General features: G+C 52.0%; 1 pseudogene; it reads right to left on the reverse strand.

Moving 5' to 3' along the window:
- Positions 1-285: 285 nt before the first annotated feature.
- The window catches only part of LOC139781425 (putative nuclease HARBI1), a 29,991-nt pseudogene continuing 11,049 nt past the window's right edge, over positions 286-19,227 (reverse strand).

Raw genomic sequence — 19,227 nt, forward strand, 5'->3', positions numbered from 1 at the left:
GGGGTCGTTTTCCACAACCGCCCTTTTCCTTGTTCCCTGGCAAAAATTCGAGAGTCTTTTACAAACCGTTGACTCGCACGCTTTCGCGACCGTACTTTTCGCACCGCGGGCGGCCGGCTTCTCTCCCATCCGCGAGCCGACATCCAGAACCCGAAATCCCGCGTCGACAGATCCGCGCCTCGGAGCTGAAAACTCGCGTCGCCGCGCGCGCCACCCGGCCGGGGGGCGCCTCGCGAGCAAAGCTCCCAGAATCGGAGCGACCAATCGCAACGGGGCAGCAACGGCTTACTCAAACCGAAACACATTCATTATTCTTGTTCTTTTAGCATTTCCCATGTCAGTGTTATTGTCGCGAACAGGTGCCTGTAATTCTTCATAATGTTGGACGCCAACAGTCATTACATCATTTTGTAATATGCAAATATTATGTAATACGCAACATGCTATGATAAACTCTGGAATTTTTTTAACATCCGTCAGTGGTAGACAATCTAATAGTATCTAATATTCTAAAACGTATTTTTAATTGTCCAATCGCACGTTTAACTGCCATTCTTGTTGACGATAGACAATAATTAAAATTTTTTGTCGGTTTGACAAATGACCATTGTCTCGAAACGGGACCAACAGGTGCGGATGAATTGCATATGCAGCGTCTCCGATAATATGGGAGTATTGGGAGTCATTAGGGAAGTATATGTCAGGCATCTCTAAAAAACGTGCTACGGGGGAGTTTCTAAAAACTCGAGTATCGTGAATTGATCCTACTTGTCCTGCATAACAGTGCGTAAAGAGGCCACGTGAATCACATACTACTTGGAGATTTAAGGATGGAAAACCTTTTCGGTTTATATAAGAAGCTGAATCAACTGGCGGAGCTCGGATTTTAATGTGTGTTCCATCTATGGCACCGATGACATTTGGAAAGCCGCAAGTCCTTTTGAAATGTTCCATGATATCTGCAACAACAACTTCTTTGGGCCACTGTATAAATCGTGGTGCGATGCAATGAAGTGATCGTCACATCTGAGGGTCCAGGGTTCGAGTCCCTGTTCGGGCGCCATGTAACAATCGCGTTTTCCCCGCTCGGAATTAGCTCGCCGGGCCAGGATGAGAAAACGTGGAGACACTGGTTGGTTTCACAAAACTTTATTCCTTATTCTCTATTTGATAATACAAATTGATGGAGGGTGTGAGTGTATGTGCTTGGGTGTGTGTGTGGCTCCGCTGAGCCGCTGTGTACGTGTGCGGGGTGAATTCGCGGACAAGAGACGGAGGCGCGGTTGCCTTGAGTACTTATCGCTAGACTTATGACTACGCGGGCGGATTCGCGGAGGCACGGTTGCCTTATGCGGACGGTCAGGTGGTCAGGAGCTCACTCGGGGGCACCCGAGCGAGCGGCCCGTACACCGGGGGCACCCGGCTTGAAGACGGGGGCACCCGTCTTTCGTACGGCGGAAAGGGTCGGGGGCGCCCGACCCAGCGGCAGGAGAGGGCAGGTAAATCAACCGGGGGCACCCGGCTGGGAGGCCCGTACTCTGGGGGCACCCAGGTGAGAACGGGGGCACCCGTTCTCTGCACGGAGGACGAGGTTGGGGACACCCAACCTGGTTAAGCGGTCTCGGAGAGTGGTCGTGTCGGGAACAGGAGCTGGACAGGACTGGTCTCGGCAAAAATGGGACTTTTCCGGATTTAGGCGGAGCTTAGCTTCCCTGAGGCGGCGGAACACCTCGGCCAATAGTCTGTGACGTGACAAGTCGCGTCTCCTTCCCGGACGGGCTCGGCCGAGGGGAATTCGGGGATACCTCCTCGTCGGCACGAGGGGAGGGCGGTCGCGTACTAAGAATTGATCTAATTAGCATTTAAGTTTTAAGAGATTGCCGGTGGTGACCGACGTCAACCTGTAACGGCCGCGAGCCGCAACGAGGAAGAGCGGTCAGGATCAAGGAAGCGGCCGGGGGACGTAGTCGACAGTCGGGTCGCCCGGACCTCCCCGCAAGCGCATGAGTGTCGCCGGCCGGAATTCACTCCACACTCGGTTCTAGCAGCGGCAGGAGAGGAATTGAGAGGACCCCGGAACACACCCGAGCGAAATACTCAGGCCAGGGTGCCGAGGAGCGGCCCAGGGAAGTGCGCAGCCCTGCGACCGCCGCCCCGGGGGGTTGCCGGCGGACGGGGCCGAGGCCCGGCCAGCCTGACCCCGAACACCGGCTCAATCATCGCGGCCCGGACAGCCGGTTGATTTGAGAAGCCCGCGCCGAGTCGGAGGTAGTTGGAGCGGCGCCGCCGGAAGGGGAGGCGCGCGAGTAGCGGAGGCGCCGGTGAGAACGCCTGAGAGTGGCGCCACCAGAAGGAGCGGCGCACGAGCGGCCAAGGCGCCGGGAGCGCGAGGATCGGCGATCCGGTCGAGCGACACACGACAGCGCAGGCGCGGGGAACCGGCGCGATCCCGGCGGAGGATAGTCCCGGGACTGTCGTGCCAGCGAACAACGAGGAGGGATCGCCCGAGTGACGAGCCGCCCGGATTGATAGCAGCCTCGACGAATTGTAAGGTCACCACCCTGGCGTCCCCGCGATCAGAAAGAGGGTTAACTCGAGGCGCTGGCCCCAAGCACGTATCGGTTACCTAGGCGCCGCAGGAATTACCTGTGGACGACGGCAAGAGCGCGTGTGTTACCTGGCGCTCGCTGAGAGAGTCGTGTCGGAAATCGTGCCGGGGCCCCGCCGAGAGTGAACTCCTGTAAGTAGAGACCAATGTACCCTCCCCGGGAGTGCCGCCGCGGCCGACAGTCGCGTGGCGTTTAATTGTGTGAGTCGAATAATCGTGTCGTGTTCGCTCGTGTTAATCGGAATAATCGTGTCGTGTTCGCTCGTGTTAATCGTGTCGCGTTCCATCGTGTTAATCGTGTCGCGTCTTATCGGGTGAATCGGAATAATTGTGTCGCGTTTCGTCGTGTTAAATGGGAGCAAGTCGTGAGGGAAAACGGCGAGTCGCGAGTGGTCACGTACTTTGAAGGGCACTCGGCCTCGTAGTGAGCGCCTCCGGGCCCTCGAGGACGGCGAATATTGTGTTTGGCGGGACAGGAAGGTCGTCGGGATCGGTGCGGGGCCGCGGAATCTCCGGATTTGCGAAAGAATTCGGGATTCGCGTGGCAATCCGCGGGATCGTCCGCGATACGAGTCCGTATTTTTGCGTCGTGCGGAATCGAGGTGGCCCGGGTGCACGTCGAAGGCGCAAGCGGAGGTATTGCGGTTCGGTTAGTCGGCCTCGTGGCGTGAGTATTCGTGGTGTGTTCGGCGGAAGGTACCGCGTTGCCGTAATGCTCTCTCGCGGTAATCTGTGTGTTCGAAGTGAGGTACCGCGCTACCTTAATTATCTCTTGTGTTAATTCGTGCGTTAGTCTGCGTCGACTATTTTTGCGTTTCTCAGTTGCGTTCTTGGGTGAGTCCGTCTATCGTGTTTAATATTCGACATTATCGCGTTCACATATTCTGAGATCTTAGTGTGACTATCCGACGTTTCCGTGTCCGCATATTGCGTGCGTCTTCCGGCATTCAGCATATCGGATCGGTTGGAGATAATCCATACCGCCTCTTCGCGTAATTCGTTGCATCGGCGTCGACCGCCGTCGTTAAGGTCTCTCGACCGCACGACCCAAGTTCGAATATGAAATGCGCGGATATATTATACCAACATCTACACGGACTGATATTACATTGCAAATACATTATATCTACACTGACTGATTAAATATATTACATGTGATTCCTTATTACGTTCTTGTGTGGTTAATTGCGTTACGCCTTCTCTCCGAGTCCCCCGAAAGGCAGCTACGCCCTGAGGTATCGCCGGGGATATCGCGTTATATCGAGTAGAGTACGGTGGTGCGATCAATCGCACCTGGCGCCCAATTATTTTGTGTCTGAATTAGTCGCGCGTTTCGCCAATCCACGATAGCCCTCCTCCGGATTGCGAGACCGGGGGAAAAAGCGTCGCAAGGAATTTTGGCGCCCAACGTGGGGCCTCTCGCATGAAAATCGAGAAAATACGAGGGAGTAAAGTATCGAAAGAAGGAACTTGGAGAGAGAGGATACGCAATTATTATTGTTTTGTGAAATTGTTTTCATTTATGTGTGTGCATGTATTGGCCCCGATCACGGCGAGATATACTTTTGAACCGTTTGCGTGTATCGTTTCTGAAATTTCGGTGCCGCCCGAGACGCGTGCCGTATGGAATTTCGGCCGAGTCCTTGAGCTGGCTTTGTTTTGATTTGCCTGCCGCTATCGTTCCGTTCGCATTTCTTTTGGCGAATTCCTGAGTGTTTGTCGCGAGTGGAATGTGGTTGACTTCGGCTCGTTTAGCCGACGTGAGGGGACGGTGAGAATTATTGGCCCTTGCGCGCGTTCCTTTGACCGGGCTCGGTTCTCGGTGTTATTATATTTTTTTTTTCTTTTCTTTTCGTGACTGGCGTATGCGATATTGGCGCGGGTTATTGGCGTGTATTAGCGTTCCCGCGGAATATTATTGAGGAGATAGAGCGTCGCGAAGTTACCGTTGCCTTGCTGAGCCGCGTTTCGCGAAGTACCGGGATTCCTTAAGCTCGACCCGACGCGATTATAATTCGGGGGGGGGAGTATCGTAACATCGCACCGGCGCCGCGACATGTCGGTGAGTAGGTCACCCCATCGCTGGGTTGATAAATTGTCATTGGCTCAGGCGCGTCAGCAATTGGAGAACCGCGGCCTGAAAACTTGCGGCATCTTGCCTACGTTACGAGCGCGCCTCATACGTTTCGAGGAGGCGAGATTAAAGGGCGAAGACCCCCCACCCTCGCCCCCGATGGAGACTGAAGGTGCCACCGGGGCAAATGTCGCCGATGGGGCACAGCCGGATCAGAGGGAACTGCTTCTGGGCGGGAGCCCTAATCCCGCGTTAGGGGCATGGTCATTGCCGCCGGGGTTTACGGAGCCGCGTGCGGGAAAAGGGGGAGGGACGCATTACAATCTTGCGCCACCCCCGCCCGCAAGGCACGAACCGCCTACGGTTGAACGGCGTTCTATGGGTGGGTCCGAGGCCTACAATCTGATGCGCAAATGGGACTTGCATTTTTCGGGTAAGCGGGGTAGTGACGCGGAGGCATTCTTAATGCGTATTCAGGAAGCTCGCGCGATCATTCCTATCAACGACGGGGATCTTTTTAAATGCTTGCCGTTGTTTTTGTCGGGAACCGCGCTATATTGGGTGCGTCTGGAGAGTCTGAACTGGTGTAACTGGCGTGATTTTGAGGCAGCGTGGAGGGCTAGGTTCGGGGATCCGGATTATCAGTATACGCTCAGGGAGGAAGTTCTCCGCCGAACGCAGGGAGAACACGAATCCGCCGCAGATTATATCACTTGTTTGCGCGCTCTGTTTGGTAGGATGAGCCCTCCCTGGACCTTGGCGGAACAACTAACCCTCGCGCACCGTAATTTATTGCCGCGGTTACAAATCGCTATTCGCCGGTTCGAGTTCGCGGATTTTCATGCTCTTGAGGATCTGGCCACTCGGGTGGAGCGTAGCTTTCTTGCCGACAAGAATTATCGACCTCCGTTACCACCGGAACAGTCGATCTTCCCGGATCTCGCGTATCATGCCCCTAAGGGGAAGCCTAAGACCCCGGGTACGGTCGCCGCAGGGGAGGCCGTCAGCCAGCCGGCGGGAAGACGTAGGAGGGCTCCGAAGGCCGCGCCAGCTGCTGCCGCGACAGCGGCCACCGCGACCGTGAGCGCATCCGCTCCTCAAACCGCGGCCGGAACCGGGACCGGCGACTCCGGGATGAAGTGCTGGAATTGCGAGAAGGTCGGACATCGAGCACGTGAGTGCACAGAGCCGTGTCAAATACATTGTTATCGTTGCGGGAAGCGCGGCTTTACATCGAGAACTTGCCCTTCGTGCTCGGGAAACGCGGGGGGGAGTGCGTAGGACGGGTCCCTACGGCTCCGAGTTGCGGGAACGAGGCCCGAGCCGCGGATGTCTCGGCGAAAACGTTACCGGAGTCGAATGTTACCTTTGAACCGACCGAATTGCCCCCACTACAATACCTTCAGATTCGCGTGGGCGGCTGCCCTATCTTGGCTCTCGTGGATTCCGGGTCAAGTCGTACCCTTATCGGTCGGGAAGGGATGGAAAGCTTCGAAAGGTTAGGAATACAACCGGAACGCGGGGGAGGAGCGCGAATCCGTATGGCCAACGGGCAATTGGCCACGATTCGAAGCGAGGTCTCCGCACCGATACGCTTGAAAGATAGAAGCGCTCGAATATCCGTGGACTGTTACCTGATTTAGCGGTACCTTGTATAATTGGAATGGATTTTTTAACTAAATTCGGAATTGCGTTAGACTTCGCTCGAAACGAGTGGTATTTCGCGGATAGGCCGCGTACTCGCTACCGCTTTCACTCGGATGCGACTCCACGCGCGTGTTGTGGTTTGGCCGAGCTAACGTCGGACCAACAACGGCGATTAAAAATTTTTTTACGGACAATCGCGACACCCCCGGAGAACCCGGGGCTAACGGATTTAACGAAGCACAAAATAGAGGTGGGGGATCACCCGCCAATTAAGCAGCGGTGCTATTTGGTTTCGCCAAAGGTCCAGGAGGCTATTCGCGCAGAGGTCGATAAGATGTTAGAGGCCGGGATTATTGAGCCCTCTGCTAGTCAATGGTCCAACCCGATAGTAATGGTTAAGAAATCGAATGGGAAGTACCGGTTCTGTTTGGATTTTCGCGGAGTGAATAAAATCTCGAAAAAAGACGCGTATCCAATACCACCTATGGATGGTATCTTAAATAAATTGCGTTCGGCCAAGTATATCTCGACGATAGATCTGAGCCAGGCGTACTTCCAAATACCCCTGAGCGAAGATAGTCGCGAGATTACAGCCTTTAGCGTACCGGGGAAAGGACATTACCATTTCGTTCGGATGCCCTACGGTCTGACGGGAGCACCCGCGACTTTCCAGCGATTACTGGATGGTCTGATCGGTCCGGAAATGGAACCATTCGTATTTAACTACCTCGACGATATAATAATTGCAACTGAAACGTTCGAGGAACATCTTGCATGGTTGAAGCGCGTGTTGGATAAAATCACGGAGGCCGGCCTCACGATCAATTTAGAAAAATGCGAGTTCTGCCGTCCCCAAGTAAGGTACCTCGGATTCGTAGTAGAAAAGGGGGGTTTATCGGTCGATCCAGAGAAAACAAAGCCGATTATGGAATATCCGGCCCCCCGAAACCTCCGCCAGTTGCGTCGTTTTTTGGGTATGGCATCGTGGTATCGTAGGTTCATACCACAATTCGCCACCCTTAGCGAGCCGCTAAACCGCCTTTTGAAGAAAGGCAGGCGCTGGGAGTGGGGGGATGAGCAGAGTCGCGCCTTCGAGAGTCTTCGCGAGAGCTTAGTGTCCGCTCCCGTTCTTGCGTGCCCGAATTTCGAGGAGCCGTTTGTCTTACAAACCGACGCGAGTTCCGTAGGTTTAGGGGCCGTATTGACGCAAAGATTGGAGGGTGAGGAGCGCGTGATCGCATACGCCAGTCGCGTCTTATCCGACCCCGAGACGAGGTACTCCGTGACGGAGCAGGAATGCTTGGCCGTAGTTTGGGCCATCCGGAAGTTCCGACCGTATTTGGAGGGATATAAATTCACGGTGGTCACCGACCATAGCAGTTTACGATGGCTGCACAACCTTAAGAATCCGACGGGTAGGTTGGCCAGATGGGCTTTAGAACTTTAGAGTATGATTACACGGTCGAATATAGGAAGGGGGCCTTACACCAAGTGCCCGACGCGTTGTCGCGTATATATGAGAAGGGGGAGGAGGGACTCGTTAGTGCCGTCGCGGAAGTGCCGGACTGCGTAGATACCGCGGATACCTGGTATAGGAAACGGTTCCAGGAGGTGACCACCGACCCTAGGAGGTTCGCGCATTGGCGGGTCGTGGACGGGCAGTTGTATTTTTTGCGGCCGAGACTGGTCATTTCCGACATAGTGGAGGATCTCGATAGGTGGAAACTGGTATTGCCGCGGGAGCAACGAGTACAAGCTCTGAAAGAATCGCATGACGCCCCTCAGGCCGGACATTTAGGCATCGAAAAAACTTATCAGCGTCTGGCCGTCGCGTATTACTGGCCGAATATGTTTAGAGACGTAACGAGGTACCTTCGGGCCTGTGATACCTGTCAGAGGACGAAAGTGGAGCAGGCGGGTCCGGCGGGGTGGATGGGACGTCGCGTGATAGAGGGACCGTGGACCGCGATTGCCGCGGATATCATGGGACCGTTACCGCGAAGCAAGGCCGGTCATCAGTATTTACTCGTGATTCAGGATCTCTTTACGAAGTGGGTGGAGATTAAAGCGTTACGAGCGGCCACGGGCCCAAAAATTCGGGTGGCTCTCGAGGATCTAATCATCTCCCGGTGGGGCACCCCGAAAATTCTTTTGACCGACAACGGGACCGAGTTCATTAATCGAGTCATGAGGAGTTTCGCGGAGGAGAATAGTATCATACACACGACCGTACCTCCGTATCATCCTCAGGCGAATCCGGTCGAAAGGGTCAATCGCGTATTAAAAACAATGATAGTGGCTTTTATCGAAAAGGATCACAGGGAGTGGGACCTCCACCTGTCGCAGTTTAGGTTCGCGTACAACACCGCATTCCACTCGTCATTGGGCACCTCTCCCGCCTTTCTGAATTTTGGGCGTGAGTTGACACCGCCCCACTCTTTGCGCGATCGGGGGGACGAAGCCACGGGGGTGGAGGCGCGAGATCCCGAGGAATGGTCACAGCGGATGAAGGGGCTGCCCGCCATCCGGGAGTGGGTGGCGGAAAACCTCGATCGGGCAAATCAAAGGCAGGCCGCGCACTACAATTTGCGAAGGAGGCCGCGTAGGTTTCGCGTCGGCGATCTGGTGTTGCGACGGCAACATGTGTTGTCGTCCGCTGCGCAGGGGGTGGCCGGAAAACTGGCGCCGAAATTTCAGGGCCCGCTCCGAATCAAACGAGTGATTTCTCCGGCAGTATACGAGGTGGCGCAGCCGGACGGATCACCCGCGGGTAAAGTGCACATACAAGATCTTAAGCCCTACCACCCTCCGAATGTTTAGAGATACCTGGCGAGATACCTGGGAGGGATACCGAGCGATGCCGCCGAGTTTAATGCGGCGCCTGTTGAGGCAGTTCTGGGCACGGCACCAGGAGGTATTGTACCTGTTCCACCTGGTAGACGAAACGTTCTGGCGCGACCTGGAGGACGTCGCCAGGCAATACCAGGAAGTGGCATGGCTTGACGGAAGCATGTATGGTCGGGTCCTGGGTCGGAGCCGGGAGATACACATCTTCACCCGAGATGCGACCACCCAGGCCCGTCCGGAGACCGCCACCGCGGCCACGCAACAGGCGGCGCCTACGAGGGATGCGGGCACGCAGGCTCGCCCGGGGACCGTCGCCGCCACCACCCAGATCAGCGGCCCGGAGAGGAGAGCCACCGGAATCCAAACGGTGGAGCCGGCGGAGGGCTGGTGGGATGAGCGACGGGCGCCCCGGCCGGAGCCCCGGGCCCGGGGACCGCGTCACCGGGAGTGTTGGAACTGCGGGGAGGACACCCACCTGTACATGGACTGTCCATGGCCCCGGACGACTCACTGCTACGGGTGTGGAGAAAAAGACGTCACCCTGACGGATTGCCGCCGCTGCGGCCCCGAGTATAGACGGACGGTCCCATATACGGCCCCCAGGGGGCCCCGCGACCGAGTGAGGGGCCGCGAGCGGGAAAGAAGCCGCGACCGGCAGAGAAGCCGCGACCGGCAGAGGAGCCACGGCCGGCAGAGAAGCCGCGACCGGCAGAGGAGTCGCGACCGGCAGAGGAGTCGGGACCGCCCCGGGCGACCTTAGATACCGGTTGCCTAAACCGGGATGACCTACCTGCGTGCGACGGGGCTGTCTCATTCGAGGATTGATGGACTAAAAACGACAAGTTCGCCGGACTGTCTCCTTGTGATCGATGGCCAAAAATTAAATGTTCAATTGTGTACTGTATTTCTGTGTTTTTCCTGAGCTTTTCCCTGGTATGTGGTTCGTTTCATATGCGTGAGGGAGGGAGTCGTGGCGCGTGGGATTGATGGGGGCGAGGTTGGTCTGTGGCGGGTTTCCCCGGAGTAGTTCGTGGGTGAGGTAGCGTACGGTGGCGTGCTACAACGCAGGGTACGATATTGTTGGTCTCTTTTTCGGAAAGCTTGCCAAGGTTACTCCGACGCCGGAGTGGTGATCAAATGTCCGGGTCGGGGTTCTCCCCTCGGCGCTCGTCTGGGGAGGGGGAGTTGTGACGTGACAAGTCGCGTCTCCTTCCCGGACGGGCTCGGCCGAGGGGAATTCGGGGATACCTCCTCGTCGGCACGAGGGGAGGGCGGTCGCGTACTAAGAATTGATCTAATTAGCATTTAAGTTTTAAGAGATTGCCGGTGGTGACCGACGTCAACCTGTAACGGCCGCGAGCCGCAACGAGGAAAGAGCGGTCAGGATCAAGGAAGCGGCCGGGGGACGTAGTCGACAGTCGGGTCGCCCGGACCTCCCCGCAAGCGCATGAGTGTCGCCGGCCGGAATTCACTCCACACTCGGTTCTAGCAGCGGCAGGAGAGGAATTGAGAGGACCCCGGAACACACCCGAGCGAAATACTCAGGCCAGGGTGCCGAGGAGCGGCCCAGGGAAGTGCGCAGCCCTGCGACCGCCGCCCCGGGGGGTTGCCGGCGGACGGGGCCGAGGCCCGGCCAGCCTGACCCCGAACACCGGCTCAATCATCGCGGCCCGGACAGCCGGTTGATTTGAGAAGCCCGCGCCGAGTCGGAGGTAGTTGGAGCGGCGCCGCCGGAAGGGGAGGCGCGCGAGTAGCGGAGGCGCCGGTGAGAACGCCTGAGGGTGGCGCCACCAGAAGGAGCGGCGCACGAGCGGCCAAGGCGCCGGGAGCGCGAGGATCGGCGATCCGGTCGAGCGACACACGACAGCGCAGGCGCGGGGAACCGGCGCGATCCCGGCGGAGGATAGTCCCGGGACTGTCGTGCCAGCGAGCAACGAGGAGGGATCGCCCGAGTGACGAGCCGCCCGGATTGATAGCAGCCTCGACGAATTGTAAGGTCACCACCCTGGCGTCCCCGCGATCAGAAAGAGGGTTAACTCGAGGCGCTGGCCCCAAGCACGTATCGGTTACCTAGGCGCCGCAGGAATTACCTGTGGACGACGGCAAGAGCGCGTGTGTTACCTGGCGCTCGCTGAGAGAGTCGTGTCGGAAATCGTGCCGGGGCCCCGCCGAGAGTGAACTCCTGTAAGTAGAGACCAATGTACCCTCCCCGGGAGTGCCGCCGCGGCCGACAGTCGCGTGGCGTTTAATTGTGTGAGTCGAATAATCGTGTCGTGTTCGCTCGTGTTAATCGGAATAATCGTGTCGTGTTCGCTCGTGTTAATCGTGTCGCGTTCCATCGTGTTAATCGTGTCGCGTCTTATCGGGTGAATCGGAATAATTGTGTCGCGTTTCGTCGTGTTAAATGGGAGCAAGTCGTGAGGGAAAACGGCGAGTCGCGAGTGGTCACGTACTTTGAAGGGCACTCGGCCTCGTAGTGAGCGCCTCCGGGCCCTCGAGGACGGCGAATATTGTGTTTGGCGGGACAGGAAGGTCGTCGGGATCGGTGCGGGGCCGCGGAATCTCCGGATTTGCGAAAGAATTCGGGATTCGCGTGGCAATCCGCGGGATCGTCCGCGATACGAGTCCGTATTTTTGCGTCGTGCGGAATCGAGGTGGCCCGGGTGCACGTCGAAGGCGCAAGCGGAGGTATTGCGGTTCGGTTAGTCGGCCTCGTGGCGTGAGTATTCGTGGTGTGTTCGGCGGAAGGTACCGCGTTGCCGTAATGCTCTCTCGCGGTAATCTGTGTGTTCGAAGTGAGGTACCGCGCTACCTTAATTATCTCTTGTGTTAATTCGTGCGTTAGTCTGCGTCGACTATTTTTGCGTTTCTCAGTTGCGTTCTTGGGTGAGTCCGTCTATCGTGTTTAATATTCGACATTATCGCGTTCACATATTCTGAGATCTTAGTGTGACTATCCGACGTTTCCGTGTCCGCATATTGCGTGCGTCTTCCGGCATTCAGCATATCGGATCGGTTGGAGATAATCCATACCGCCTCTTCGCGTAATTCGTTGCATCGGCGTCGACCGCCGTCGTTAAGGTCTCTCGACCGCACGACCCAAGTTCGAATATGAAATGCGCGGATATATTATACCAACATCTACACGGACTGATATTACATTGCAAATACATTATATCTACACTGACTGATTAAATATATTACATGTGATTCCTTATTACGTTCTTGTGTGGTTAATTGCGTTACGCCTTCTCTCCGAGTCCCCCGAAAGGCAGCTACGCCCTGAGGTATCGCCGGGGATATCGCGTTATATCGAGTAGAGTACGGTGGTGCGATCAATCGCACCTGGCGCCCAATTATTTTGTGTCTGAATTAGTCGCGCGTTTCGCCAATCCACGATAGCCCTCCTCCGGATTGCGAGACCGGGGGAAAAAGCGTCGCAAGTCGGAGGTGCTCTTCAAAGGTGCGGCTGACCACAATAATGTCGTCCAAGTATACGAGGACGTATGGTGCGAGGTCCGGTCCCAGTATCTCGTCGAGTAGCCTCTGGAAGGTGGCTGGTGCGGAATGGAGGCCAAACGGCATTACCCGGAATTGCATAAGGCCTTTTCCCGGTACGGTAAAAGCGGTGACTGGCCGACTTTCGGGCGTTAGTGGTATCTGCCAGTATCCGTTCTTTAGGTCCAGTGTGGACAGATAACGGGCTCCCCGGAGTTTATCCAAGGTGGCCATGACTTGTGGCAGGGGGTACGCGTCCTTTTCTGTGACTTCGTTCACTTGTCGAAAGTCGATGCAGAATCGGTACGTCCCGTCCTTCTTTCGGACCAGCACAATGGGCGAACTCCAAGCTCCGTGGGAAGGCTCAATCACGCCTTCTCGTTCCATCTTCTCTACCTCCCGGTCGATAACTGCCTGCATGGCCGGGTTCCGTGGTCGGTACCGTTGCTTGATGGGTCGGTCGGTCTTGACCCAGATACGGTGTGATATTCGATCGGTCGGGCCGCGGATGCCCTCGAATAGGGCGAGTTCCCTAGCTAGGAACTCCTGGAGGCGACGTTCCTCGTCGGGGGTTCGGGAGGCCAGTCCCTGGGCTACGGCTCCGCATTCGGTCTGCGCGGTCTTGCGTGGTGCGGTGGCCCGCAGCACGATCCCCGTCCGGGCCCACAGGTCCACGCCGATGAGTACGGCGCCCTGTAGCGATGGCATGATTAGGAAGTCGTGCTCGAGCACCTTCCGGCCAATCTTCACCGGGAGCGTCATGGTCCCGGGTATCGTGGTTGAACCTCCGTCTGCCAGGTGGACGGAGCTTGTGCCCTGTCGGATCGGGAATCCGAGGCTCTCCGCGTAGCGGGCGGTATCCGTATTAATAAAGGACACCTCGGAGCCGGTATCGATCAACGCTCGCATAGCGCGGTGTCGTATGCGGACGGAGATGTGCGGCCGCGGTTGGTAGGTTACTCGGACGGCGGCGGGGTCCGGGTGGCGGCGGCTTCGCCCCCGGCCCGTGCGGCGTTTCCCGGCGTCGGGTGGCAATCGCGGGTGAGGACGCCGTCCTTGCCACCGGAAATTAGTTGGCGCTGTAAGTTTATATTTTTTAATAAATTATAGCTCAAATGATTGCTCCCTAATTGCTCCCTCAGAATCAACAATTGCTCCCCTTTTAAAATTATTATTTTTTAAGATATTTGAAAAAAACGTAAAATTTATAATTTTTACTCAAAAACATATTTCTAATAACCCTATGCAACTGAATCCGGCATAGAACGATTGCTCCTTAATTGCTCCTTATTGCTCCATCATAATTTTAATGATTTATTGCATTTTTATTGAAAAATTAACAAATTAATCATTTCACTAGTGACGCCGCCGCCACGTATCGGCCGCCTATTGTAACTATGGCTCGGCAGCCATATTGGCGGAAATATTCAAACGTAATATAATAGCTCTATTGTTCATAACTATATCTGAAAGAGTTTAGTCAACATTTCCTATTGATTTTTGGTAGAATAACTATTTCTCGCTTTGCTCTATTGGGATTTTCAATCGCTCCATTCGTATAATTAATTTTATATGACATTTTAGCAAAGAACTGTTCATTTTCTTGAAAAAATACATTTCTCACAGTCTTCTGCAAGTATATCTAACATAAAACGATTGCTCCTTAATTGCTACGCGTTGCTCCATCATTACCTTAATGATTTATTGCATTTTTATTAAAAAATTAACAAATTGATCATTTCACAAGTGACGACGCCGCTACCTGTCAGCATTGTGCATTGAGCCCTTATTGACGTTAAGCTGAGTTTCCACTGTGCGCGTCACGCGTCGCGTCATTTGTCGTTAACCAATCTAAACATCCCATCTCAAATAATGTAATAAAATACGATGCTTTGATTGGTCGCGGCGGATAACGCGATGCGTGACGCGCTCAGTGGAAACTCAGCCTAAAGCCTTGTGTACACGATATTAAAAATCGGTCCGAGTTTTGGTTTAAACTAATGAAACTGCTGCTTTTCTGTAAGAGCTGCAAGTTGATTGGCTTAAACTAAAACTCGAACCGATTTCTAGTATCGTGTACACAAGGCTTTAGTGCCCATCTACAATATGTGTTTTAAGCCCTAAAGGTCGGTTTTCATGGGCAGTGTAATGCTGCAGCAGCGAGCAGCAGTTTAGTAATTTCTTAGAAAATTCCTAGGAAATTACTAAACTTTTTTAGAAATTATTAAACTTTTTTTAGAAATTACTTAGTAATTTCTAAGAAATTACTAAACTGCTGCTCGCTGCTGCAGCATTTTACTGCCCATGAAAACCCACCTTAAGCCTTAAGAATTTGTTTAATCACAATTGAATTTGAGGAGAATGAATTGACTGTGATTGGTCAATTTCTTAGGACTTAGGGGTTAAAACACTTATTGTAGATGGGCACTTAAGAACGTTGCGGACGTTAAGTGAAACGCATTCATAAAAAATTTTGATTAGTTGATACCGTTCAGGGATTGGGCGTAAACATAATACAAAACACAAGGCAATAAATTTTCAACCTCGGAAGCTGTGTATCAATGCATTCTGTTTCTATTCCCTATTTCTATTGCCTATACCTTTGTATTGTGTTGCGTATCCCCTAATGCTGGATCTACAATGCGAGTCGCAAAGTCGTGAGTTGCAAGAATTGACCAATCACAGTCGAATTTGAGGAGAATAATCGACTGTGATTGGTCAATTCTTGCGACTCACGACTTTGCGACTCCCATTGTAGACCTAGCATAACAGTTCAATATTATTAATATATAAAATTTATTAACACAAAATAGACGAACAGAAGAATAGCGCTAAGGAACAGTAATGAAATTTTATTTTATATTCTGTACATATGTTAATATATTAAACTGTTCCCTATTACCTGTTCCCTGTCCCCTATTTTTTTCATTGTGCGCAGCCCTTTACGCGTTTTGTTTGTTGCCGTCCTTGAACAAGACCAGACATGTTTCAACACGTTACGCGCGTGTCTTTTGTCTGGATTATATTTTGGTGCCTTTTCATGCTGACGCTCGACGCTCATTTCCAGCGGCAAGAAGGTCGCATTACCACAATTGACGCTACGGATTAGGATTTGATTGAAATTTGACCAATCAGAGCAAAGTTTACTAAACTTGAGATCAGTTTTCTCTGTTCTGATTGATTAAATTTCAATCCAATCTCAATCCCAATCCGTAGTCTCATACAGGCTTTACGATTACAACTAAATAGTTTGTAACGATGCACCCCCGAAAACTAATGCCGTAAGATGAAAATTCTCGGGTGCGGTGACCGCACTCGCCTTCGGCTCGTGCGTCAACTCCGCACCCGTGAATTTTCATCTTTACGCACACCCTATTTTATTGTCGCAAGTGCGTGGAAAGTGGTCCATCACGCACGCGCAATGGGCCACTTTCCATGCACGTGTGTCATAAACATTGTTATGTGCAATGGTCAGTCTGCGGTTTACTTGACGCTACAAATGCTTCGAAGCATTCCTCTTCTCTTTTCTTTCAATGAAGAAAGAAGAAGAAAAACGCTGCAAAGCATTTATAGCGTCAAATGGACCGTAGCCTTAATATGCAGTTAAAGCCCCTTGCACAATGCCAGGCAACACAGGCAATAGGCACAGAATTTCCAACGTGACGGAAACTCTGTGTCTATTCAATTGCCTGTGTCTCCTGCAGCGCAGCCGAGATAGACGAGGGATGCGTTGCTTACAGATCTCGCCCTGGCGACTAGGTTTCTCGTTGTAACGGCAAAGGCTATATTAGTTTTCCATTGCTTCAGTGTCTCGCAATCCCTTAAAGCATTGTTAACGGAGCTGTTGCGACTTCTCGGTGAGCAGTTTGCGTCCTCGCGCTTTTATGTAACGTTTAAGCCGAGCGGTGGAGAACGTGCAACGGAAGCTATCGCAAACCAAAGAATCTCTGCGACATCGTATCGAGAGCGAGCATCCGATCCTGTCGCGGATACGTCGTGGATGCGCGATCGCATGCACAAAACCGAGGAGGGCGAGGAGATTTTCATCGAGGAGTGCGAATGGAGCACGCATGAAGAAGCTCTCGCGCGCTGCAGCCATCAGAATCTCACGCAGACTGTGTACTTCCTCAATCGTGATTTAACTTTCATGAAAGAGGTATCTATTGCCCGATCTTTGAATTCTATCATCTTGGAACTTGTTAGAAACCTGGATTTGTCTGTTTCAGAGAGAGCCTGTTCTCCTGAAAGAACTGCGGAAGGTAAAAACTTTGACGAGGATTTTCCAATGGCCAACGCAAATCTGGCTACCGAAGAACTGGATAATAAGACGTAATTTCCAAGGCCAATCCGAAATCATTCCAACCATGCTGAGCAATACTCCGACTTCTATTACGACGCCTCGCGCTAATCCTAGCCAGCCTGTTTTTTTGGTTAAAAGAGAGATTGTACACATAACTGCGACTTCTCGGTGAGCAGTTTGCGTCCTCCGCGCGCTTTTATGTGACGTCTAAGCCAAGCGGTGGAGAACGTGCAACGGAAGCTATCGCAAACCAAAGAATCTCTGCGACATTGTATCGAGAGCGAGCATCCGATCCTGTCGCAGATACGTCGTGGATGCGCGATCGCATGCACGAGGCCGAGGAGGGCGAGGAGATTTTCATCGAGGAGTGCGAATGGAGCACGCATGAAGAAGCTCTCGCGCTCTGCAGCCATTAGAATCTCACGCAGACTGTGTACTTCCTCAATCGTGATTTAACCTTCATGAAAGAGGTATCTATCGCCCGATCTTTGAATTCTATCATCTTGGAACTTGTTAGAAACCTGGATTTGTCTGTTTCAGAGAGAGCCTGTTCTCCTGAAAGAACTGCGGAAGGTAAAAACTTTGACGAGGATTTTCCAATGGCCAACGCAAATCTGGCTACCGAAGAACTGGATAATAAGACGTAATTTCCAAGGCCAATCCGAAATTATTCCAACCGTGCTGAGCAATACTCCGACTTCTATTACGACGCCTCGCGCTAATCCTAGCCAGCCTGTCTTTTTGGTTAAAAGAGAGATTGTACACACAACTACGACAAGGTACCGCAATCGATCAAACTATTATTATGCATTTTCATGTTCGGAACTTTAATGATTTTGTGATAAAGGTGGCCAATGTGGCGTTGGATAAATTACATCGCCAATTCGACTTGGAATGCGATGTTCCTGTTGGGTGTAGCTGTCCCATGGTGTAGTCCAGTGTTTTTCCGCGCTCTACTGCTGGTGCAACCGTTTACCCCCGACTTGGAATTGAATCAACTAAATGGGACATTGTTCCCGAGAAAGTTTTCGCAAATGCCTACTCTTTGTTCCCGACTAATAGCACTCTGGAGGCATATCAGTAAAAGTAGGACGCATTTTGAAACTGAACCAGACACAGGTAAGATCTCTTTATCATGTTTATATTTTAATTCAGAAATATAATTAGAGTATCAGACTCTGAATATTAGTAATGCAATACCAATACGTTAACAATATTTAACAATATCTTTTTAGGATTCATCGGCATAAGCATGACCAGACATTTAAATAGGTTATGGAACTACGGTGCCAAGGGCCTATTAGGCCTGTTCATATTTCCCGTAGTGTGCGTTCTGACGAGCGTCAGTTCGCTGATTGTCGCTCTCACTGCGGTCTTGTGGTTAGTTTCTTATCGTGCGATGGGTCTCCTTTTTTTCTTTTTTAAAGTAGAACGCAATTGAATTTAACTCATTGGCTGTTTCAGGATGCCTTTGGTCACGTTGATGCTACATACGTTCATAATGGATCTGGATAGTCCTGAGCCGAGCTGCAATCGATACTTAGCAAAGTAAGAAATTTATCATTTTGGCACGGTTGACGATACAGGTTATATTGAGATTAATAATATATTAATAATGTAGATTGTTCTGACAATTATGGTGCTCACATTGGTATAGTTTCTATTCGCGATATTTTAAAATTATATTATAGTAAAAAAAAAACGCGATCACTGCAAATTCCATATCACAGTGCAAGACGTTTTCTATAATTTTTTTTATAACAATGGGTCCTCGTGCTGCAATATCTAATTCTAAAATTATAAAGACTTTAATACAGTTTAAAATTTGTGACAATCAAACCGGTAAATTGAAATCTAAATTTAATTCAGTTTGGAGAGACATATGCGCAACATGGGACAATCGAATGAAACCTTTTAATTTATGTTTTTATGTCCATCAAAATCGGCATAACGTTTTCGAAACATATAAAAAAATGAAAAATGTGATTAATTTTAATAATTTCAATAACTTTAGAGAAGAAAGTATAATTCTAAGTGAAACTGATGACATTGATATTTCTGACTTGTGTAATGATAGTGATAGCAGTTACAACAGTTTGGAGTGGAATACGCAACATCCATGTAATGATAAAAAAATTCAATTCAAAATTGTTTTATCGAAAGAACAATGGTTAAATATTAAACCAGAAGAAAAAGTCAATAATAGGGGAAAAATTTATTATTCTTTGAAGACCGGATGGACACATATTTTGT

The sequence above is a fragment of the Temnothorax nylanderi genome, unplaced genomic scaffold (genome assembly GCF_030848795.1).
Source record: "Temnothorax nylanderi isolate EJ_2023f unplaced genomic scaffold, tnyl_v1.0 TNYL_tig0337_pilon, whole genome shotgun sequence".
Taxonomy (NCBI): Eukaryota; Metazoa; Arthropoda; class Insecta; order Hymenoptera; family Formicidae; genus Temnothorax; species Temnothorax nylanderi.